Below are 25,452 nucleotides of genomic sequence, written 5' to 3' on the forward strand. Positions count from 1 at the left end.
TATTGGTATCTGTGCACTAACACCAACAATGTGCCTACTGTCCACAACCTGAACCTGCTGTAATGGTATAGAATGAAGTATCCGTGCATAACCAGGGGATTATGACTGTTATTTGTACGGGAGCTACCAGATCCGGCGCGTCGAGTCCAGACACGGCAGTAAAAGAGCATTTTTCTTTTCTTGGCCTGCTGCTACTCGGCAGCCTCGCAGAGGATATGAAGGCGCACTCTGAGGGCGGCGCCAGGAAGCAGAGCTGTAAACGCCGCCATTTCCTCGCCGTTTAGGACGGGCGAAAGGGTGGGGTGAGAGCGCAGCTGGATAGCGAATGGCGCACCTTGGACCCACGACTTACAGCATACTTTACAGGACTAGGGGCGCAACTCGCGGCTACGATGTTATTCATCTCAGAGGCGGCTCTTTTTTTACTAAAAACTGTTGCACTGTTCATTGCTAATTACGCGAACCCACCACATCTTCTGGAACCTCAGTATCTCGTGTATTTTATTAATAGCTGAATAATTAAACCTATGGTATGCATAAAGAAATCCACCCTTAGTTGTACCCCACTTGTTACGTACAAGTTTGCTAAAAATGCACCTGTAAAATAAGGAAATGTTGTCAAACAATATTGTAACTATTGGAATCGCGTTTTAAGACAGTTGGTACAATCGGCCGCGAGAAAGAGGTGCAACACCAAAACACGAAAACCGCGAGGTTGGGGAGACGGCAGCCTGGGTAACGATAGTACATAACAGTTCACAAAGGACAGTGGATCGATGAGAACTTGGTGAGCAAACTCAGGCAGCCTGTGGGATTGGACGTGAGAATGAATTCGGCTGATGATATGAGGGAGCTGTATACATATTCAGATATTCAGCAGTTTCAGAAGGAATATCGAGGGCATAAAATAGAAGTGACAGTTTTATAGGAAAATTATTAAACAAGTTTTATTTTTATGAAGTACTGAACGGAGAGAACGAATTTGGTGTAATCAAAGGTAAGGGCGTATGATTAAGGTTGATGCCAGGAACAACGACTGGGGAACAATAAGATATAAGTAAGAAACAAGGACTTGAAGGTCTACTATGTCAATGAAGCAGTTACGTACGAAATAAATGATAGAAAAAATCGATGCACTCAAGATGAGCTCACCATCATCTTAAAGGTGAAACTTCTTGATAAAAATGTTTTCTGCTTATATTGATGAGTGAAATTGACCATACTCTCACTCTCCTATTTCATCATTTCAACACTGACCCACAATATCCTGGCGCAACGCAATCTGATTGCTTTAAAATTGATAAATTGACTTCAGATAATTAGTACAGAAGAATATCCCTGAATTAGAATAAATCCTGACGATAACCTACGCACTTTGTAAGTCACTTACCTCACAAAAATCTTCATTACCCGATCTACAGCAATGCCTCAAGCACTAGTACTGCCAGCTACATAAAAGATTCAAACTACTGAAGGCTCTAACTTTTAATAGACATGTGGTTAGCAAAGGAAAGATTTTGTTGCAGAGCAAACAATGTATTTACCTTAAGAATGTGACAACCAGTTCAAAAATTATATAATCATGAGTAATAAATCTCACTGATGGACATACATTCAGACCGTCTGCTCGCGCTAATATTGCAAACCTTCAACACCGATAATTATCTGACTACTCACATCTAACTTCCATCTCTGCTGGCTGTTCACCTCCAACTGCCGGTCCGACCAGCCACAGAGTCTCTTACAGAGAGCACACAGCGCTGTCAGAGTTATTAATGCAGAACACTACATAGCACTGCCAACATGCAAAAACATAAACAGTCTACTTACAAAGGTAACACGAAGCAGATTATTTTAAGCATACGTTCCAAAGGAATTCTTCCGAGATACTCCAGAACACCTGATGAGAATTAAAAGTTAGCACGCAGCACATTCTTTCAATCACATTTCTGTGGCAGTCAGATAATATCACAAGGGAAAATATGAACAAATAATCATTAATAAAATTTTCTCATTAAATAATTGACATGTAAAAGTGCATAAACAGTTTAATAATCTATACTACTGGCCATTAAAATTGCTACACCGCGAAGATGACGTGCTACAGACGCGAAATTTAACCAACAGGAAGAAGATGCTGTGACATGAAAATGATTAGCTTTTCAGAGCATTCACACAAGGTTGGCGCCGGTGTCGACACCTGCAACGTGCTGACATGAGGAAAGTTTCCAACCGATTTCACGCACACAAACAGCAGTTGACCAGTGAAACGTTGTTGTGATGCGTCGTGTAAGGAGGAGAAATGCGTACCATCACATTTCCGACTTTGATAAAGGTCGGACTGTAGCCTATCGCGACTGCGGTTTATCGTGTCGCGACATTGCTGCTCGCGTTGGTCGAGATCCAATGACTCTTAGCAGAATATGGAATCGGTGGGTTCAGGAGGGTAATACGGAACGCCGTGCTGGATCCCAACGGCCTCGTATCACTAGCAGTCGAGATGACAGGCATCTTATCCGCCTGCCTATAACGAATCGTGCAGCCACGTCTCGATCCCTGAGTCAACAGATTGGGGACGTTTGCAAGACAACAACCATCTGCACGAACTGTTCGAGGACGTTTGCAGCAGCATGGACTATCAGCTAGGAGACCATAGCTGCGGTTACCCTTGACGCTGCATCACAGACAGGAGCGCCTGCGATGGTGTACTCAACGACGAACCTGGGTGCACGAATGGCAAAACATCATTTTTTCGGATGAATACAGGTTCTTTTTACAGCATCATGAAGGTCGCATCCGTATTTGGCGTCATCGCGGTTAACGCACATTGGAAGCGTGTATTCGTCATCGCCATACTGGAGTATCACCCGGCCTGATGGTATGGGGTGCCATTGGTTACACGTCTCGGTCACCTCTTGTTCGCGTTGACGGCACTTTGAACAGTGGACGTTACATTTCAGATATATTACGAGCCGTGGCTCTACCCTTCATTCGATCCCTGCAAAACCCTACATTTCATCAGGATAATGCACGACCGCATGTTGCAGATCCTGTACAGGTCATTCTGGATACAGAAAATTATCGACTGCTGCCCTGGCCAGCACATTCTCCAGATCTCTCACCAACTGAAATCATCCGGTCAATGGTGGCCGAGCAACTGGCTCGTCACAATACGCCAGTCATTAGTCTTGATGAACTGTGGTATCGTGTTGAAGCTGCGTGGCCAGCTGTACCTGTTCACGCCATCCAAGCTCTGTTTGACTCAATGCCCAGGCGCATCAAGGCCGTTATTACGGCCAGAGGTGGTTGTTCTAGGCACTGATTTCTCAGGGTCTATGCACTCAAATTGCGTGAAAATGTAATTATATATCAGTTCTAGTATAATACGAAGGCAGTTCAATAAGTAATGCAACACATTTTTTTTCTCGGCCAATTTTGGTTGAAAAAACCGGAAATTTCTTGTGGAATATTCCCGCTTCGTCTCGTATAGTTTCATTGACTTCCGTCAGGTGGCAGCGCTGTACGGAGCTGTTAAAATGGCGTCTGTAATGGATGTGCGTTGCAAACAACGGGCAGTGATCGAGTTTCTTTTGGCGGAAAACCAGGGCATCTCAGATATTCATAGGCGCTTGCAGAATGTCTACGGTGATCTGGCAGTGGACAAAATCACGGTGAGTCGTTGGGCAAAGCGTGTGTCGTCATAGCCGCAAGGTCAAGCAAGACTGTCTGATCTCCCGCGTGCGGGCCGGCCGTGCACAGCTGTGACTCCTGCAATGGCGGAGCGTGCGAACACACTCGTTCGAGATGATCGACGGATCACCATCAAACAACTCAGTGCTCAACTTGACATCTCTGTTGGTAGTACTGTCACAATTGTTCACCAGTTGGGATATTCAAAGGTTTGTTCCCGCTGGGTCCCTCGTTGTCTAACCGAACACCATAAAGAGCAAAGGAGAACCATGTGTGCGGAATTGCTTGCTCGTCATGTGGCTGAGGGAGACAATTTCTTGTCGAAGATTGTTACAGGCGATGAAACATGGGTTCATCACTTCGAACCTGAAAGAAAACGGCAATCAATGGAGTGGCGCCACACCCACTCCCCTACCAAGAAAAAGTTTAAAGCCATACCCTCAGCCGGTAAAGTCATGGTTACAGTCTTCTGGGACGCTGAAGGGGTTATTCTGTTCGATGTCCTTCCCCATGGTCAAACGATCAACTCTGAAGTGTATTGTGCTACTCTTCAGAAATTGAAGAAACGACCTCAGCATGTTCGTAGGCACAAAAATCTGAACGAACTTCTCCTTCTTCATGACAACGCAAGACCTCACACAAGTCTTCGCACCCGAGAGGAGCTCACAAAACTTCAGTGGACTGTTCTTCCTCATGCACCCTACAGCCCCGATCTCGCACCGTCGGATTTCCATATGTTTGGCCCAATGAAGGACGCAATCCGTGGGAGGCACTATGCGGATGATGAAGAAGTTATTGATGCAGTACGACGTTGGCTCCGACATCGACCAGTGGAATGGTACCGTGCAGGCATACAGGCCCTCATTTCAAGGTGGCGTAAGGCCGTAGCATTGAATGGAGATTACGTTGAAAAATAGTGTTGTGTAGCTAAAAGATTGGGGAATAACCTGGTGTATTTCAATGCTGAATAAAACAATCCCTGTTTCAGAAAAAAAAGTGTTGCATTACTTATTGAACTGCCCTCGTATATTTGTCCAATGAATACCCGTTTATCATCTGCATTTTTTCTTGGTGTAGCAATTTTAATGGCCAGTAGTGTAACACCACATAGCATCTGGCTACACAAGCCAAAATTGTAGCAGGCAGCAAAAGTAATGGCCCCTACACACGCACCAATATGAACGGGGAATTGCCTTGAATAACAAAGTAAAAAAAAAAAAATCGAGAAAATCTGTTGGCAGAGTAGTGGGTAATTCAAGGAAAGAAATTCACGACGTTCATGTGAACGTTATTTATTTATTCATGTGTGCACATAAAATATAACTTGTAAGTTTTAGAAACTTACTTCAGATTCGAAGCAGAAGGACTACACATTATTGTGGTGCATATCATGTAATAAATGAAACAACATATGCATAAGAAATTAAGCATTTAGCAACTGTTTAAGACCTGTAGAAAAAGTCCCACACTTTGCTATTCTGCTCTTCATAGGAGACAGGTTGGACACAGGCTGTAGCTTTTACACGTACAACAAAAAAGCAACTATATTTTATGAGTTAACCTTCATTGAATGTCGATATTTCTGTTTTTAGATTTCATTTCCGATAAGTATCCGATCAGTGACTTCTCTGGCTGGTCAGCTGTTGTTTTCTCCGTTCAAGGGAAGAGCTAGTGCGGGCTGCGTAGTGTGCCTCTAGCAGATGGACACCTAGCGTCGTTTCATGGTTGACAAAGTGCACCTTGGCGGGGACCGGCTATGCCAGCCGTTGTGTACGGTTACAGAGTACTGTCCGTTAATGGTGGTGCTATATGTGTGTGATCGTTCGGATCAGACGGAGCTGCGAGGCAGACTGTGGATGCTTCACCATACACGACCATTGGATTTTTATGGCAGAGAACAAGCAATACTTCCCTGCGTTACGTTCTTTTATAAACAGTTTTGGTTTGCGTTGAAACAAGTGACAGAATTATTTGCTCGATATTGCGGTGCGTTATTATTGTATATTCAGTGGGCACAAGGTGTCTGCATGCTTAGGAGGAGGAGGAGAACGAGATTAGTGTTTAACGTCCAATCGACATTGAGGTCATTAGAGACGGAGCACAAGATCGGACGGGAAGGGATGGAGAAGGAAACCGGCCGTGTCTGTTAGAAGGAATCATCCCGGCATTTGTCTTAAGCGATTTAGAGAAACCACGGAAAAACTGAATCCGAATGGCCGAACGCGGGTTTGAACCGTCGTCCTCCAGCATGCGAGTCCAATGTTCTAACCATTGTGCCATCTCGCTCCCTGCATGCTTAGGAATGTCAGGAAATCTGCTTCGTGTTTTATTATATGTTCTTCATAGTATAATGTTTGAAATTGTTCATTTGCTGGCTCAGTTATTCTTGTGGCGCTAATTTTTCTGTAACAGCCACTCAGGGCGGAAGCAATATGTTTTGAAATTAGTATTACAGACAGATTCTGGCTAAGCTAAAAATTCTGACTGGTTTGTAATGGCTGAATATTTTAAGCTGAGAACACAGGCTAAGAGGCTTTTACGTTTGTTTAACGATAATATTTTGTTGTTGTTGTTGTGGTCTTCAGTCCTGAGACTGGTTTGATGCAGCTCTCCATGCTACTCTATCCTGTGCAAGCTTCTTCATCTCCCAGTCTCTACTGCAACCTACATCCTTCTGAATCTGCTTGGTGTATTCATCCCTTGGTCTCCCTCTACGATTTTTACCCTCCACGCTGCCCTCCAATGCTAAATTTGTGATCCCTTGATGCCTCAAAACATGTCTTACCAACCGATCCCTTCTTCTAGTCAAGTTGTGCCACAAACTTCTCTTCTCCCCAATCCTATTCAATACCTCCTCATTAGTTACGTGATCTACCAACCTTCTCTTCAGTATTCTTCTGTAGCACCACATTTCGAAAGCTTCTATTCTCTTCTTGTCCACACTAGTTATCGTCCATGTTTCACTTCCACACATGGCTACACTCCATACAAATACTTTCAGAAACGACTTCCTGACACTTAATTCTATACTCGATGTTAACAAATTTCTCTTCTTCAGAAACGATTTCCTTGCCATTGCCAGTCTACATTTTATATCCTCTCAACTTCGACCATCATCAGTTATTTTACTCCCTAAATAGCAAAACTCCTTTACTACTTTAAGTGTCTCATTTCCTAATCTAATTCCCTCAGCATCACCCGATTTAATTTGACTACATTCCATTATCCTCGTTTTGCTTTTGTTGATGTTCATCTTATATCCTCCTTTCAAGACACTATCCATTCCGTTCAACTGCTCTTCCAAGTCTTTTGCTATCTCTGATAGAATTACAATGTCATCGGCGAACCTCAAAGTTTTTAATACTTCTCCATGAATTTTAATAGCTACTCCGATTTTTTTTTTTTTTGCTTCCTTTACTGCTTGCTCAATATACAGATTGAATAACATCGGGGAGAGGCTACAACCCTGTCTCACTCCTTTCCCAACCACTGCTTCCCTTTCATGCCCCTCGACTCTTATAACTGCCATCTGGTTTCTGTACAAATTGTAAATAGCCTTTCGCTCCCTGTATTTTACCCCTGCCACCTTCAGAATTTGAAAGAGAGTATTCCAGTTAACGTTGTCAAAAGCTTTCTCTAAGTCTACAAATGCTAGAAACGTAGGTTTGCCGTTTCTTAATCTTTCTTCTAAGATAAGTCGTAAGGTTAGTATTGCCTCACGTATTCAAACATTTCTACGGAATCCAGACTGATCTTCCCCGAGGTCCGCTTCTACCAGTTTTTCCATTCGTCTGTAAAGAATTCGCGTTAGTATTTTGCAGCTGTGACTTATTAAACTGATAGTTCGGTAATTTTCACATCTGTCAACACCTGCTTTCTTTGGGATTGGAATTATTATATTCTTCTTGAAGTCTGAGGGTATTTCGGCTGTCTCATACATCTTGCTCACCAGATGGTAGAGTTTTGTCATGACTGGCTCTCCCAAGGCCATCAGTAGTTCTAATGGAATGTTGTCTACTCCCGGGGCCTTGTTTCGGCTCAGGTCTTTCAGTGCTCTGTCAAACTCTTCACGCAGTATCGTATCTCCCGTTTCGTCTTCATCTACATCCTCTTCCATTTCCATAATATTGTCCTCAAGATTTAAGATCTGTTTTAAGGAAAGTTATCTTAGCATTTACCTATTTCAATAGTTTTAATTTTCTTTTAAAGTTAATGACACTTTTGCATGAAACCCTTTTGCTAAAGGTTATGTCGTTCATTTACTGATTGTAAGTTATGTTAATTGCAGTTTCTTTTTATTATGCCTACTCTGAATTTTTCTTTTGTTTCCTTTGCTGCTTGCTCAATATACAGATTGAATAACATCGGGGAGAGGCTACAACCCTGTCTCACTCCTCGGCGGGCTTGGCCGAGTAACTTTTGTTTAAAGCCGTTTTCTGGTTTCCGAATTGCAACGTAACGGGCCTTTTTTATGTGTAAGTGATAAGTTCTGTAATGATGTTAAATGTGAGTTTTGCTGAGCGTTGAATGTGTCACTTCATTTGTGAAGGAAGATGCTAGGAAGTCCGTAAGCAACGTTAGAGTGTGAATGCTACCCCGTCCGTTGCATCGGCAACGCTAGTCTGATTTGAACTTGTTGTAGACTGTCCATGCTTTGATGTGGTATATTTAAGTGTTGTATCTTACAGATTTATTTGTAATTTATTGTTAAATAAATTTGTGCAATTTGTTTTCCCTCTGCGCTGTGTGTCCGCGATCCTTCAACGTCCGAAGTGAGCGTAGCTGGCAATTTACTTCAGTGGTATTAATTACTATAGCTCATCGGTCGTCATGAAAAAGGGTGCGAGGGGGGGGGGGGTTCATATGCTCGGACCTCGGATCCGTCCATGTTGTGAGTACTGGTTGTTCTGTTACTGTTTCAGATCGGAGTCTGGACATCGGGCTGTACTGATGCGTATCGTATTTGATATACGAACTTCAGATCCGGGAAACCTCGGTTGAAGGTAACGTTTCCGAACTTGTCCAATGATTGTGGTGGCTCTTAGACCATCCGGTTAACATCCCCATAAACACCGTGGGAGAGATGATTACTGCTTGCGCTAAGCTGTTGTGTGATGCCCGAGAGAGTATCGAAATTATAGTGTAGTTGTGTCTTTCGCAGTCGCAGGTTCCGCATGTGTTGGTGTATTGTAACCTGATATATAACAGGGTCTTTGATTTGAGTCTTGTAAATACGAAAGTTGCTTGTTGTCAGCAGATTCAGCAACTGCAGGGTGATCTGTGTTCACTACTGTAGAGAGTGTCCGCCCCGATAGTTGAGTGGTCAGCGTGACGGATTGCCGTCCCACGGGCCCGGATTCGATTCCCGGCTGGGTCGGAGATTTTCCCCGCTCAGGGACTGGGTGTTGTGTTGTCTTTATCATCATTTCATCCCCATCCGGCCGCAGGTCGCCCAATGTGGCATCGAATGTAATAAGACCTGCACCAAGGCGGCCGGACCTGCCCCGCAAGGGGCCTCCTGGCCAATGACGCCAAACGCTCATTACATTTCCACTGTAGAGAGTGGGTTTATTGAATTCAGGGGAGATGAAATTTGACGTTCCACAGTTACATCTGCATGAGGTTTTTCAAAGTGATGGTCAGAAAACTAAGCTTTGGTAGGGTTATGTTAAGTTACCAAATCTATTATTGACAGTTATAAGTATGTGTTAAAATCTGATCTTGGAATACAGTATGGAAGACATGAAAGTTCTTTTGTTAACTGTCGAATTAGAGGAGTACGCGGCTGGTTTACAGCTGTCATACGGTTTTATAATTGCTTTGCATTTGTGGGTATCCATAGCCTCCAGATGTTCAATAAACGTAAACATTGTCCATAGTAGGGAGTAATGCGATGTTCAAATGGTTCAAATGGCTCTGAGCACTATGGGACTTAACAGCTGAGGTCATCAGTCCCCTAGAACTTAGAACTCCTTAAACCTACCTAACCTAAGGACATCACACACATCCATGCCCGAGGCAGGATTCGAACTTGCGACCGTAGCGGTTGCGCGGTTCCAGACTGAAGCGCATAGAACCGCTCGGCCACTCCGGCCGGCTTAATGCGATGTTTATTTAATCGTGCGAGTAGCTGATTTCGACTAAGAGTCATTCTCAAGCATATTTGTGACATCTACATTTCATGTCATTTTCAATTAGAGTGATTTGAAAATGACATGAAATACAGATGCTACAAATGTACTTGACAATGACGCTTAGCCCAAATTAGCTAATTGCACGATTAAATAAACATCGCCTCACAGCCTAGTATGGACCACGTTTACGTCTATTAAAATGGTTTTTTGTTCAAAAGTTTGCATCTAGTGGCTGTGCCGAAGATATAGAGAATGGAGCTTCAGTAGGGGATTTACGTAGCAGAATTGTTCAGGATAACATTGGTGTCATTATGAGAGGTGACTTGATCAATGAGGACGTTTTTCGAGTGTAAGATGCGCAAGATAGGTGGAGTACTTAGGTGGAAAGTATTCATGTGGCCGTTGTTGCTTTACCTGTTAAATTATGAGATAGTGAGAAGGTTTGCATGATCCTTGAAGGAATATGTCTGCACGATCGGTCCTGTATGGTTCGTTCGTTGATCTTCATCAAATGATTTCAGCAGTCCAGGACATCAATCCGCGATTCAAAAACCCAAATTACCAAAGGAAGAGGACCAGCGGGAAAGAGCTGAAACTGAGCTATCGTCTACACAAAAACGGTTTTGGAACGTTGCCGGTATTCGTTGCCATCAACCCGGTCATGTGGTCCGGGATTGCCAACAACCACGGCAGGCCTTTAGAAGCAAGCGGCGCAGTCGATTGGTGGCGCGGTGCCAGATGGGCTGCGAACCGCCATTTAGTGTTTTGAAAATTCATAGTTGCACGTCAATCCTTTACGCTTTGTGTGGTCCATTTTAAATCCTGTGCATTGGTCGAATCTGGCAGTTCAATCTCTTTATTAGACACCAAGTGCTGCTTTCGCTATTGTAGCCTTGGAAGGTTTGAGCCGATAACTCACGTGCGGAAGAAACATTTTACGGTCGTGACAGGTTGCTGTTTATAGCTGGTCAGTGTTATTGAATGGTTAAGATTGGTAAGGTTTTGTGTCCTCTCCGGTTTTTGGTGGTCTAAGAAACGACTCAGGTAATATTTGGGTGTGATTTTTTAATTAAGACTGAATGTGTGTCGACCTATGTTGACAAACTTTTTTATTTAAATTTAAGGAGGAGGTAAAGATTTCCTTTTGTTAGAACACCGTCGAGCAAAGGTCTTTTGAGGTCAGTGGTGTGGACAGCACATTCAGCCTGAGTGGAGTGATCTTAGGGAATATCAAGCTGAACAGATGTTTCGTGTTCCTGAAGATTTTCCCGTGATTCTCATTGATAATACGGTAGTCACTACCAAGGTCCAGTACTGCATCAGGTTGACTGGTTACATCGCTGTGGGTCTAATTCCATGTCGCTTATCACCGCCGAAATTGGAGGATTTACGTAAGATTCGGGATCAGCATCTGAAGGAAGGCTTAGGAGTTTTCTGTCTATGATGAGAATGGCAGAAAAGCTGCTTCGTGTTCCGTTACGTGGTTTGTTTGGTGTAATGTTTTAAACTGCTCATTTGATCGCTCACTTATCGAAGTAGCGTTAATATTTAGGTTACGGCTATCAGCACGACGACAAATTGTTCCTTCATACTGAAATATTTGCGTGCTGAAAGATAATGATCCCGAATTTTTGTGGGAAAACTCTTATAGGATTTTAAATAATACAAACGTTATTAATAACGAAATAAATCTTAGGTGAACAGCCTGGTATGAGTGTGCATAGGACACAATATTTCGGCAATCGACCACTTTGCCATCATCTGGTGCGCTGATTTACTGACCGGCGGTGGGCCGGGGCCATGTATATATAGGACAATCCTCCTCCCGCTCCTCCATCAGGCGCTTCCTATGAGTCGGTGTGGTCCGCGCCCCGCTCACGGTCCAGGTACAGCGTCCGTTCTCCCGCCGTCTGGGCGCTGCGTCCTAGATCTTCTCGTTCAGGAGGGCCTGCCGGCACCGCTCTCGTTATTCTTCCCTCCTCCCCCGAACTCGGTACACTTCGTCATAAAATACACCTGAATAAACTGAAGAATCACAAAGGTTATTAATATTTTATATCTGTATTCTTCATGAGTACATATTTATTAGAGTATTTTAATTTGTAAAATTGTAAGTACCAGTCGTCGTTCTCATATTTTTGCCACCTTCTGAAGAAGACAAATTTAAATTTGTTGAAACCTAGGTAAAGAATTCTTTATCCATTGCAACTGGTCGGCTGTTAATAATTTTTAATACATATTTATTTCTTAACATAATCACCCTGGTGACGAACACATTTCTCCCAACGTGAGCCCAGTTTCTTGATACCATCACTGTAGAATGTTTTACTTTTCTGACGGAGCCACAATCACACCTCTCCTAGCACAGCTTCATCAGTATCACCTCGAAGGTGTTCGCTGAGTTTTTCAAAGAGATGAGAATCGGATGAGGGGAATCGGATAGGGCGAATGGGTTGGGGACAGGTAGGGATCCTATGGAGGATTATCGTTGACAGTGAACCCAAGGCGTCAGATTATTGCAGATGTCGTAGCGCCCGTGTGTCGTACAGTTTTGTCATACAGAAGGAGAGGGTGTTCCTTTTGTGGATGAGCTTTTCGAGTTCGTAACTCGATTACAGCACGCTATTTCTCATGCATCGACGTAGTTAGGTTACACACGGCCGTGCTACACTCTACAGTTAGAAGCCCTGTAGCGGCAGAGGGCTGCAAATATGTGTACCCGGAGGATAAAGATTGATAATGTTAATAACGTTTCTGTTGTTCAAAAATCTTCCAGAGTTTTCACATTAAAAATTCGAAAGTATTGCTTTTCACTACGCTTTCTTAGCTAGTCTACCAATTTTAAAGGTTAGAATAGGCTGATTATTGTGAGCCAAGAATAAGAGCTAACAGGTTTCAAGTTTGCCTAACTTTAGTATTTTAAGATCTGTTTTGAAGAATACTTTCTTGGGATTTTACTGATTAAAGAATTTTTTTGTAAGTTATGGCCATTTTTGCCCCATTTCTTTTGGTAAAGATTACATGGTTTCTTAACTGATTACATTTACTAATTGTAGTTTTTTATTAAGGCATTTAAGACATTTTATCCTCTTACAGCAGTTCCCTGGTTTCTAAATTATTGATCGCTTCATCTGATAGTGATATGTTGTATAATGGTTTTGTGTGTGTATTTTAGATTTCTCCTGTGCCTTGAATTTGTCAGTGTATTTGTGAAGACAGCTGTCATGAAGGCCGAAGGCGCAGTGTGAATGTGAGGGCTACGCTGTCAGTTGCATCGGCAACGCCAACGTCATTTGAATTTGTTGTAAATTATGCAAACTATGACATGATACTTGTGGGTTGTAACTAAAATTATTATTTACTGTGTAATAAATATGTGCAGTCTATTTGTGTTTCCTCTGGGTTTGTGTGCATGATACTTCCACGACCGAATTGAGCGTAGTTGGCAATATAGTTAAAGGATATTAAATCTCACCGCTCAGTCACCTCCAAAATAGCAAATTTAGTATTAGTTATCTGTTTGTTTCCAGGTAATTTCTTCAGTGCAGGTGCACGTAGTAATCCCCGCTGCAGAGTATCACAGCACGCCCTCTAGAGAAGCCAAAACAAAATGCCGTAACCTGTTGCTAATGAGGAGCATCGTGTGGTAAATCATTATCTACATCTGAAGGTGAACTACGCTGCAACAGTCCATCTTGGTCTGCTGGAAGTACACGGCAACAATGCACCATTACAGAACAGTGTGGGTGGGTGAAGCAGAATACAGTGAGATCAGAGTACTCTCGATGACGCAGAACGAAGATGTAGACAACATCTCTGTATCAGTATTGGAGTAGTGGAACAGGGATCAGACTTCAGTGCCTTTCAAGACTATTTGAAAACTGCGAAGATCGTCAAAGTACTATGTAATCAATATAGAGAGGCTGTCTGTGCGTTACCGCGTCCTGTGTGGCAGCAACAAACAAAAACGTCCGCCATACTTCGTAGCGTCAGGCACACCTAACTTCTCAGCTCGACAGAGCCAACTTATTCTGGAAAATCATACTTGTTTTATCGAAAGATGGATTCAGAGTCTTCCGTTGATTGTAAATGATGCTCAGTGAATGTGCAGGGTACAGTTACAGGATCTATTAATGGTAGTAATGAGACGGTTGGAATGACGAACTAGATACCAGCACGTTTTCGTATGTAATATTTATTGCATATATCTGTCGTATTTTCCATATTTTTACGTCGTATTTTCTGGATCTTCTTGGGCATAAGGAGTGATTTTATTAAAGTACAGTCACTAGTGCATCAAGTGTGCCTTAGATACCGACAATACATCTATTAGCCCAGAGTAAAATTAACCTATAGTAGTTTTATGAACTATGGATATGTTGTTGTTGTTGTGGTCTTCAGTCCTGAGACTGGTTTGATGCAGCTCTCCATGCTACTCTATCCTGTGCAAGCTTCTTCATCTCCCAGTATCTACTGCAACCTACATCCTTCTCAATCTGCTTAGTGTATTCATCTCTTGGTCTCCCTCTACGATTTTTACCCTCCACGCTGTCCTCCAATGCTAAATTTGTGATCCCTTGATGCCTCAAAACATGTCCTACCAACCGATCCCTGCTTCTAGTCAAGTTGTGCCATAAACGTCTCTTCTCCCCAATCCTATTCAATACCTCCTCATTAGTTACGTGATCTACCCACCTTATCTTCAGCATTCTTCTGTAGCACCACATTTCGAAAGCTTCTATTCTCTTCTTCTCCAAACCGGTTATCGTCCATGTTTCACTTCCATACATGGCTACACTCCATACAAATACTTTCAGAAACGACTTCCTGACGCTTAAATCTATACTCGATGTTAACAAATTTCCCTTCTTCAGAAACGATTTCCTTGCCATTGCCAGTCTACATTTTATATCCTCTCAACTTCGACCATCATCAGTTATTTTACTCCCTAAATAGCAAAACTCCTTTACTACTTTAAGTGTCTCATTTCCTAATCTAATCCCCTCAGCATCACCCGATTTAATTTGACTACATTCCATTATCCTCGTTTTGCTTTTGTTGATGTTCATCTTATATCCTCCTTTCAAGACACTATCCATTCCGTTCAACTGCTCTTCCAAGTCCTTTGCTGTCTCTGACAGAATTACAATGTCATCGGCGAACCTCAAAGTTTTTAATACTTCTCCATGAATTTTAATACCTACTCCGATTTTTCTTTTGTTTCCTTTAGTGCTTGCTCAATATACAGATTGAATAACATCGGGGAGAGGCTACAACCCTGTCTCACTCCTTTCCCAACCACTGCTTCCCTTTCATGCCCCTCGACTCTTATAACTGCCATCTGGTTTCTGTACAAATTGTAAATAGCCTTTCGCTCCCTGTATTTTACCCCTGCCACCTTCAGAATTTGAAAGAGAGTATTCCAGTTAACGTTGTCAAAAGCTTTCTCTAAGTCTACAAATGCTAGAAACGTAGGTTTGCCTTTTCTTAATCTTTGTTCTAAGATAAGTCGTAAGGTTAGTATTGCCTCACGTGTTCCAACATTTCTACAGAATCCAAACTGATCTTCCCCGAGGTCCGCTTCTACTAGTTTTTCCATTCGTCTGTAAAGAATTCGCGTTAGTATTTTGCAGCTGTGACTTATTAAACTGATAGTTCGGTAATTTTCACATCTGTCAACACCTGCTTTCTTTGGGATTGGAATTATTATATTCTTCTTGAAGTCTGTGGGTATTTCGCCTGTCTCATACGTCTTGCTCACTATGGATATATATAAACTATAAGCTTGTCTTCACCTTTTGTACACACATCCTTCGAAAAACAACGAGCAAACACAAAAGTGTTTAAGGCGGGAACAAGCGCTCTACTAAGTACAGTTACATAGGCACGTCTTATCTTAGGGCTTCTTGTACTGGTGCCCAGAAGTACTGGTTTTGTGATATCTATCTTAAACGGGGGGAGAAATTATACTAAAACCCACTGTAGTGACATATTTACTGCAGAAAAGTACAGAATTACAGTTACGAACAGCGGACAACACACTGAAATCTGCTTTGATTCTTTAATTAAGGAAACTTTTGTTTTAAATAACGGAGCACAACCTCTCTACGGATGCGTGGCGTGAGGTGCCCTCAAATACAACACGTAAAATGTTTACGTGATCAGTCTAAATGCTAAACATCTCAGGGTATCTTTGATAAGCTTATGCACCAGAAAATATTATTATTCGTGGGTGTCGCGTGGCGAAATATTGTTGTCTTTTCGTACAGAAACGAAAATAATTTTTTCATCGAAATATTGTCTTTGAAACGGTATCCGATCACCGTGAAGAGGCATGTCTGAATCACTGAACTGATAGCCCAAAAATTACTATAAAGACTGCAAATGCCTTTAGGTTACTAATACAGTCATATAAGGCCTGCTAAAGAGAAGTTATTTATTCACTCTCAGGAGTTTACGCCTGAGAGAAGCTGTGAAAATATGAAAAGGAATGCTACGGCCGGTAATAGCGGCCAAAAATGACTTTTACTGGCGCCACATTTCCGCTCCGCTCCGTTGCGACCATTCCAGAACAAGAGAAACCTAGTAGGAATTCTTTGTCCTTGTACAATGCGTAACAAATATAATCTTTCCATTCTGATTGCACAGTACAAACAGTTTCTTCATTATCATACAAATTCTATGCCGATCTTATCTACATTATTTTTAAATCATATTTTCTTTACGCACCCCTCTGTCGAAGTCTTTCAGTATAGTCAAAAATATTTTAGCAAATAAAAATGTTCAGTTTATTTAATGTCATCACCAAGTATCGGTAAATTCTGGTGAATTCCCTTTTCATAGAAGCAAATCTCCTAACGTAATACGAGATGAAAGAAGACAGTCCTATCTTACATTAGAACTGCTGCAAGCCACACGGTAGATATGATCCAAAAGAGTCTAGACTACTATTTGGAATTGTCCTCAACAGCGAGGACGGTTAAAATATCTATTAACGACGACAGGCGTCTGCTTTCTCTATACATACCAACGATTAATGTAAATATATTTCTTGAATTGATATGTAAGACAGACCTTCCTAGCGGGAAACACTATAAACTTCATCCAAAGCAAAGGTGTAATAACTGTAGGAGTTGTACAAATATTCGTCATTAACTGTAGGGTAAGATACATTGGTAGTTACAGAAATACAGGTATTCACATAAGTCACCAGAATAACGCAGCAGCTCGCACATCGTAAACATCATGATTGAGATGTCGTAGTGCACGAGAAGCGCGTTTCATACTTGGGATTTATTTCTCGAAACACTTCGTGCTCCCACTAAATAACTAAATAAAGCAAAAAATCGTGACTAGCAGTGCCAAATGTTATTGAATGACAAACAAAACCGAAATGTCTGCTAGCAGAGGGCTGTATCGCTTAAAATGACGTCGCAAAGGGCGGCTAAGTTTTCAATTAGCTTCAAATATGGCGGTGCTTAGCCAGTCTGTCGTTTATATATGTCGTTGGGAAGAGTACAGCATAAGCGAATCTAAAAAAACTCTCCGTCGGAACAGGCCTCGGAAGGTCCAACGCCGCCGACCGACCGCCGTTTCATCCTCAGCCATAGGTGTCATCGGGTGTGGATATGGAGGGGCGGAAGGCATATGGTCAGCACACCGCTCTTGCGCTCATTGTCAGTTTTCATGACCAGGGCCGCTACTTCTAAGTTAAGCAGCTCCTCAGATGGCCTCACAAGAGCTGAGTACACCCCGCGTGCCAGTATCTCTCGGCAGACCCGGGCGGGCACCAAGCCAAATGCTATCCAAGCCCAGCCCGACAGCGCTTAACTTCCGTGAACCGTGAGAACTGGTGTCACCAATGGGCAAGGTCGTTCGCACATTATAAAAGATTAGATACAACTACATGTCCACGATAACTGTCAAGAGGTGCGTAGGTTAAAAAGTTCGTTCAGCTTGGAATATCACGTTAGCGGAAATTTGACGTGGCTGCGCCCTGCACGCAAGACGCATCCGGAATGTGCCTGGAGAGTTTCGAGCGCGACCTCTGGTCCTCCCATCATCCACCAGTGATCGGAATGTCTTAATGAAAGCAATCGATTCAGTCGTTTATTGGAAAGCAGTAGACACATTAGGCTGTAGTTTTACGTACCGGGATAACTATTCATTTATTCTTTTCAGTGACACCAGTCTGTGGGAGCAACATAATGAAAACAGTAGCTGCAGCCTGGCGCTGTCAGTTTTGAGCGAAATCATTCGATCGACCGTTTTCGCACTATTATATAATTGTTGCTGGCTTCGATTTCGTACTACTTACACTCATTGTTATTTCCTTTCTGGTTTTTTTTTAGTCCCAACAATCAACTTACAGTTCGCTTTTTCGTCAGTGTTGATGAATACGCACTTTCTTAACGGTGACTTTTGTCTGCCTCAGAATGCTGAAACGACCATTGTAACTGTAATGTAAGAAATTATATGTCTGGGTAAGAAGTAATCCTCAGAGAGATATAGAGTATCTGAAAGGACGTTTCATATCTTGAATTAAAGAAATTCAGAGGAAATTAAGGCATGACGACAAATAGTTCTCGAAAAAGAAATATTTCCGGAAAATGATAGTAAATGATTAAAAAGGAAGTCACTAGCCAACAAATGCGTCTTGTTTGATTCGGCAACTCTATTGATATTTAAGATAATTCTCATTTATTGCTCCGTTTCTGCTGCTCATTTTTATGTGAAATACGTGTTTCGATCACTCAGCATCATCTTCAGAACATAGTAGTTGCGTCGAAAACCTGTCTTGCCTACTCAGAACCATATATCAGAGTGCTCTGATATGTGCTTCTAATTAGATTAAACGGGTAGCTGACGCTACTACTAAGATATGAAGATAATACTGAGCGATCAAAAAATTAAATATAATTATAAGTGCCCCAACAGACGCGGAACAATAAATGAGAATTGTATGACGAAGGAAATGGTTACATCACCAAACATTTTTTTTAAAAAAAAGCAGCTCCTTATGATTGTGTTTTCTGTTTACTCATTTCAGCCTTTACTGAAACACCAACATCGGAACTGGGTGCAAACCATCGGGAAGACACAGATAGAATTCTAATAAAAGAAATAGTGATTGTTCATTTGTTTAAACATAAATTTACAATGTAGTACCAGCTATTAAACTTTCAAAACCAACCAAAAATCGATATTTAATGCCATATTTAAATATTTTGAAAATACCTTATTTTTGGGAATGTACTGTTTCTTCACCTCTCCTTGAAATAAGATTGTCTGTAACAAAACTGGTAATGTTCACAAGTAGCCAAAAACGCTGAAAAAGTATGTAAACGAAACCGGAGATTGAAAGCACTCATATAGCTGACGGAGCTGCAGCGCCTAATTTCGTTCAGTTGTTTCATTTGAATGAAAACAACCGATTGTAGAAAAAGTACAACAAACTAGCCAATTGGTTGTTAAAACAAGCCGGTTGTCCTGTCACTAAGATTGACCTGCTCACCCTACCACCTGTGCCCAACACCCGTCGCGACATCTCTGCTTCCCCACCACCCCATCACTCTCACGCGATTTTCTCCGCCAGTAGCACAGGACCTAGCCACCAATAACGAAGATGAACGGTGTAGCATTAGTCTAAAATATAACAACACACCTCGACACTTCTCCAGAAGATAATGACACTTGTCGAATCAACGCGATATTTTGACGCTGTCACCCTGCTGGAAACCCGAGATTCAACAGTTGTATACGCCGGAAGTCTACGTTCAAAGCTCGCATTCGGAAGGACGACGGTTCAAATCCGCGTCTGACTATCCTGTCGCAGCTTTTCCGTGATTTCTATAAATCGTTCCACACAATCGCCTTCGCAATCCTAGCTCTAATCTTTTACTCTAATCTTTTTTTTTTTCTACGGTCATACATTTACATATCCAGTCATCAAACCATGTAATACGCAATGAGGACGGTCACTTAGCACTAGATTTCTTCCAGTTTCACATGACCTCACCATACAATGACGCCCTAAGAGCACTCACAAGGGGAGGCCGCCAATTGTGAAATTCAGATTCGATTCATACTGCTCATAATAGAAGCTCATGGCCAAAGGTGTAATGTGGCAAAGCACCAAGATGCACTTCTAAATCGTTGTCGAGAAAATCGACAGTTAAAAGAAACCGTTGCTGTGAAATACTCTCTACGATTAACAGTTTTCTGCAGCGTCGTGGCGCAGCGGTAAGCGCTCGGGTTTATAATCCAAAGGTCAGTCGGCTCGCAGCCGTGCTAGCGTGCGGAGCTGCTCCGCGCGCCGTCCGACGCTCCGCTCTCGGCGGTGTTTACTTCCGCGTCGCGGTGTTTGTGTCTATCGAGTCCAGTACTAACGTACGCCATGGCGCACTCGTACCGCCGTGCAACGATCAAAGTAACGTTTCAGGCCGAACATCCAAGACCCAGAGCATTCGAAGTCGAACAGTTTATACGTAAGGATCTACGTTTGAACCCCCAGGACGTAATAGGCATACATTTTTCCATCACTGGAAGTGTTGTCTACATCAAGATGTCGACGGAGGAAATTTGCAATGACATAATTCACCGTCATGCCACCGGACTGAAATTTAAACACTCTGATGGACATATGGGTGCTGTGACAGTCGCCCATGCTGGATTCGGTCTCCGAACATTGCGGGTGTTTGAGCTCCCGTTCGAGGTGCCTCAGGATGTGGTCATTGCCGCTTTCCAACCATATGGCACCGTCTTGGGTCACGTCGCGGAGAAGTGGCAAACATTTACCACCTACCCCGTATTAAATGGCGTCCGGCAAATAAAAATTGAGCTGACGAAACATGTCCCATCGTACCTGCTGATTGGCGGTGTGAGGGCCATCGTCATGTATGATGGACAGCCACGAACGTGCGCAGGATGTGGACAGGAGGGACATGTACGTTTCGAATGCTTACACCGCCGTTTAATACAGACGCCGTTACGTGAAGAGACCCAGGCTTCGACGGTCACGTCCTTACCCATCACCTACGCCAAGGTTGCACAGGACCCCGTCGTACCATCTGGATTGCGTCAGCAGCTTCGTCAACGCCACCCGCCGCAGCACAACGCGCCGAGGACACAAGCACGGCGTCGCCTCCAGTGCTCGCTTCAGGACCGTCCGGTTTGCAGACCGAAACCGATGTTCGTGTAGGAACCATGGACGTCGACCTCGGTGTCGTGCCGACGTCTGCCTTTGTCCAGACGGGTTCGGCATCAGACGACGGGCGACCACATTCTGATTCAGAAGGCCACATCAGAAAACAGCGGTCGCCTCGCAAACACAGGAAACGTCGACGAACGCCTTCCGATGACGCCCTTTCTCAGACGGCCCCACGAGATGTCGACCTGATGTCTGACGGTGATCTCCCACATTGCGTCCAATCACGCGATGTGGCAGCAACAGGCGCCCCTCCTGTGACGCCTACTCTCCCAGCCAGGGACGTGTCCTCGCCGTTGTCAACGAATGATGCCGGCGGTCCCCCTGCCACGCATGTTGCGGAATCCACAACACCCGTTCCGGAAGTACGTGACCGTCACATGTCCACGTCGTCAGCTTCCTGGGCCGATGACGTTGAAGAAGAAGCGGAACAGACTGCCAGCGTGTCTGCACAGGAGTCCACCTCGGCGACACCGGGGCTGGCGCCCCGCCAGTAATTATCACCACTGCGGGACCACCGGCGGGTCTCCACCTGCCGGCTACTTCTACTGCACGTTCTGCAAATACTGAGGATGGCCGCACACAGCAATATCGTATCGCCACGATGAATCTTGCCACCATTCGTGCCCCCCATAAACTGGCCATGTTCAGAGACACTATTTACTCTGCGGATGTGGATATAGCACTCTTACAAGAGGTGTTTGTGGCTGACTTCCTAGTTCCCACCGAATACAACGCCCATGTTTCCCTCGCATCCGATACCGGTAGCGGCGTCGCCATCCTGCTACGCGACGGGCTCCCTGCAGAGGACGTCATCTACCTCCCCACTGCGCGAGGTATGGCCCTCACACTGTTCGGCGTGCGTATAATTAATATCTACGCTCCGTCCGGCACTGGCCGCCGTCATGACCGACAAACTTTTTTTGCCGAAAGCGTCACGCCCCTATTCACCGGTCCGCAGGACGATTTGGTACTCGGTGGGGATTTTAACTCGACACAAGAGCCCGCGGACCAACTCCCGCGACATTCCCCTTGTGCATCTCTCTCAGTGGTCATCGACCGTCTCCGACTTGTTGACACATGGAAAAAGCTCCACGGAATTCAACCGGGCTATACATTCTACACCTCTCACTCGTCCAGCCGCATAGATCGCATCTACGTTATCCGCTCCCTTGCTGATGGCACACGTCATGCGGAAGTCTGGCCCTTGGCCTTTTCAGACCATGATGCGTACCTCTGTGACGTCACTCTCGCCCGACAGCAAGTGTGGCATAGTCGTGGTCTGTGGAAACTCAATGTCGCTCACCTGACCTCCTCAGACTGTCGCCGTATGGTCGAAGAAGCGTGGGCACGCTGCCACCATCGTCGAGGAGCCTATGACTCCACCTTATCATGGTGGCTCTCCTGTGCAAAGCCGACCCTCAGGAAGACTGATGAGTTATGGGAAGGAATTAAAGGCGTGGCAAACTAATACCCAGCACTTCTATTACACCATTCTACGTGACTGTACGACGATGCCTTTCTCGCCAGCCCGGCAGTCGATGGTCCATCGCACGAAGGCGCAGATCTCCTTGATCATGCGGCGTAAAATGGAAAGCACTGTAGTCCGTTCTCGAGCTTCTAATCGAATCCCTCAAGAACGTCCGTCGATTACCACCTCCTTCAGGAAAGACAACGACGACGGCGAGCTCTGATCCAGGTCCTCACTGATGTGGAAGGGCGCCGGCACGACACCCAACAAAGCATCGGTCGTGCTCTCCATGCTCATTTTGCCGGGCTATACGCAGCCGTACCACATTCTGCAACACTGATCACAGAAGTCGCTCAGCTAACTACGAACACTCTTCCAGAGGTTGCAGTGCATGACCTCCAAGACGACGTAACCACCGATGAAGTGCTAAACGCTATCAAGGCGGGTTCCGATAACAGATCTCCTGGACCTGACGGTATCCCCATCGAATTTTATAAAAGTTTTCGCTATTTGTTGGCTTCCACGTGGACGGCAATCGCACAAGAGCTGATGTCACCGATGACAGTGGTCCCGAGCGCCTTTCTAGAAGGAATTATTATCCCCGTACATAAACCGCGCGGGTCATCGAGGGTCCAGGACTATCGACCAATTACTTTGCTCAACAGCGACATGAAAATATTCACACGGCTACTGGCATCGCGACTCAAGAAGGTCACCCGTTACGTCACATCCTGCGACCAGACTTCCCTAGGAGGCGACAACAACATCCGTACGGCCCTTTGCCGTTCCAGAGACATGATAGCATTAGCGCATCATCAGCGTCTCCCTGGCGTCTTGGCTTCACTGGACTTTAGCCAGGCTTTCGACCGTGTTGACCACTTCTATTTACGGACAGTTCTTCAGCATATGGGTTTTCCTGGCGGTATTGTAACGGTGATTATGCGCCTGTTGAGTAGTGCAACCTCTAAAATCATGTACAATGGTCGTCTTACACCGTCCCTGGTCATCGCACGATCTGTACGACAAGGATGCCCTCTTTCCACGATTTTGTATGCTTTCGCCTTGGAACCCCTGCCCCAGGGCATGCGCCAACGTTTGGAAGGCATGGCTGTGCAAGGCCACCGTTTTTGTTGTACAGCCTACGCAGACGACATAGTACTATATCTGCGCAGTGAAGATGAAGTACGAGCAGCACTGACATGGGTGGCGACTTACGGCGAAGCGTCGGGGAGCTGCCTCAACGTGTCAAAATCCAAGGTCCTGCTCATTGGTGAGGGCTTGCCGGAGAGATGCGCTGCCCCCCTTAGTGTCGCCGCCACCATACGGTGTCTTGGAATTGATTTCACAGCAGACCTGCGCCGCTCAGCGACTATCAATGGTAGACGCTTGCTACAGACAATCAGAGCAAATCTCGCAGATCACCGGATACGAGCTCTCGACGTTATCCAACGCGCGCAATACGTGAACATGTATCATGCTTCCCGTATACCACACGTGGCTCAAGTACTACCAGTCCCCAATCTCCTGGCGCGACGACTGTTGATGGCTTTCGGCTCCTTCGTCAGCTCGGGGATGTTATTCAAGGTGCAGTATGAATCCCTTGCACTGCCACGAGATCGTGGCGGGGTGGGACTCATCCACGTGCCGACTCGTGTCAAGGCATTATACGTCAGCTCCCAACTAAAACTTTGGCATCGTTGCCCGCAGAGCCTTACTAGCCTCCTGCTTCACAACTTTGCACCGGCCTCCTTGTCCGCCCCAGTACTGGTATCGACCATTCCAACCCCGTTTTATTACATCCAACGATTTTTCCTGGAGTTCAGTTATATCTACCGGTCCTTACCACTTACACGTTTGCACCTCACGAAAACAGTCTCCGAATTGTTACAACAGTGCCGCCCGTCCAACCCCATCGAACGTAAGTATCCACAGTGCGTGTGGCGACACATATAGAAGGCGATCCATGCGCGTTTTCTCGAATCAGACATTCAATCAGCGTGGTGCATTACCGTGAATGGCAAACAAGTTAATCGAGATCGTCTGCACCGCATCCATCTCGCCGACTCATCCCTCTGCACCCACTGTGGAGTGGATGACACGGATGTCCACCGGTTCCACTGTGGCACAGCGCTAGACGTCTGGACACTTGCGCGGCGAATTTTGGCGTTTCTTACTCGCCAGACACCGGCTCAGATCGACGTCCACATGCTATTGTACCCCGATAAGACTTTCTACCCCTCCGCCAAAACTAACTCTGTGAATTGGATCTGTGGCCACACGATCCGCTATCTTTTTACTTCTGGCGACAAATCTACGCTAGGATATTGGACTTATCTCAACGAACGACACTGCGTCCTGATACGCAACCCACGCTATAAACAATATTTTTCCAATTTCTTACGGAGCACTTTCGATGACCCACCTAGTAGCTGGAACGTCCAAGCCCTGAGAAGCTGAAAACTGTATAAAACGAACCGACCTTAATAGATCTGCTACCCAGAACCCACGCCTACGCCAGGAGAAGACACGTTTGGACGAGCTGGCATGCTGTAGGCGGATACACTTCAAGAGCTCCTGTAAGAACTGGACTTTAACTACAAGTCGCACGATGACTTAAAAAGCTTTTCCTTATTCATTCCTCATAGTTTGTTCTTACAGGAAAAAGAAATTTGATTTTGGCTTTGAGAAACATTTTTGTTCCAAAAGATTGCTTCTTCGCCAACAGGACGAAGGAGACTCATTTTTGTTTACTGGAAGGAGAAACCAGTATAATTGACGTCTTTGTTTTCTTTAAAAAAAACTTTTCCTTGTTTATTCCTTCCAATTTGTTCTTAAAGGGTAAAAAAATTTGAGTTTGGCTTTGAGAAACTTTTTTTGTTCCAAAAGATTGCTTCCTCGCCAACAAGGCGAAGGAGACTCATTTTTGTTTACTGGAAGGAGAAACCAGTAAG

Source organism: Schistocerca nitens, chromosome 5 (genome assembly GCF_023898315.1).
Source record: "Schistocerca nitens isolate TAMUIC-IGC-003100 chromosome 5, iqSchNite1.1, whole genome shotgun sequence".
Classification (NCBI taxonomy): Eukaryota; Metazoa; Arthropoda; class Insecta; order Orthoptera; family Acrididae; genus Schistocerca; species Schistocerca nitens.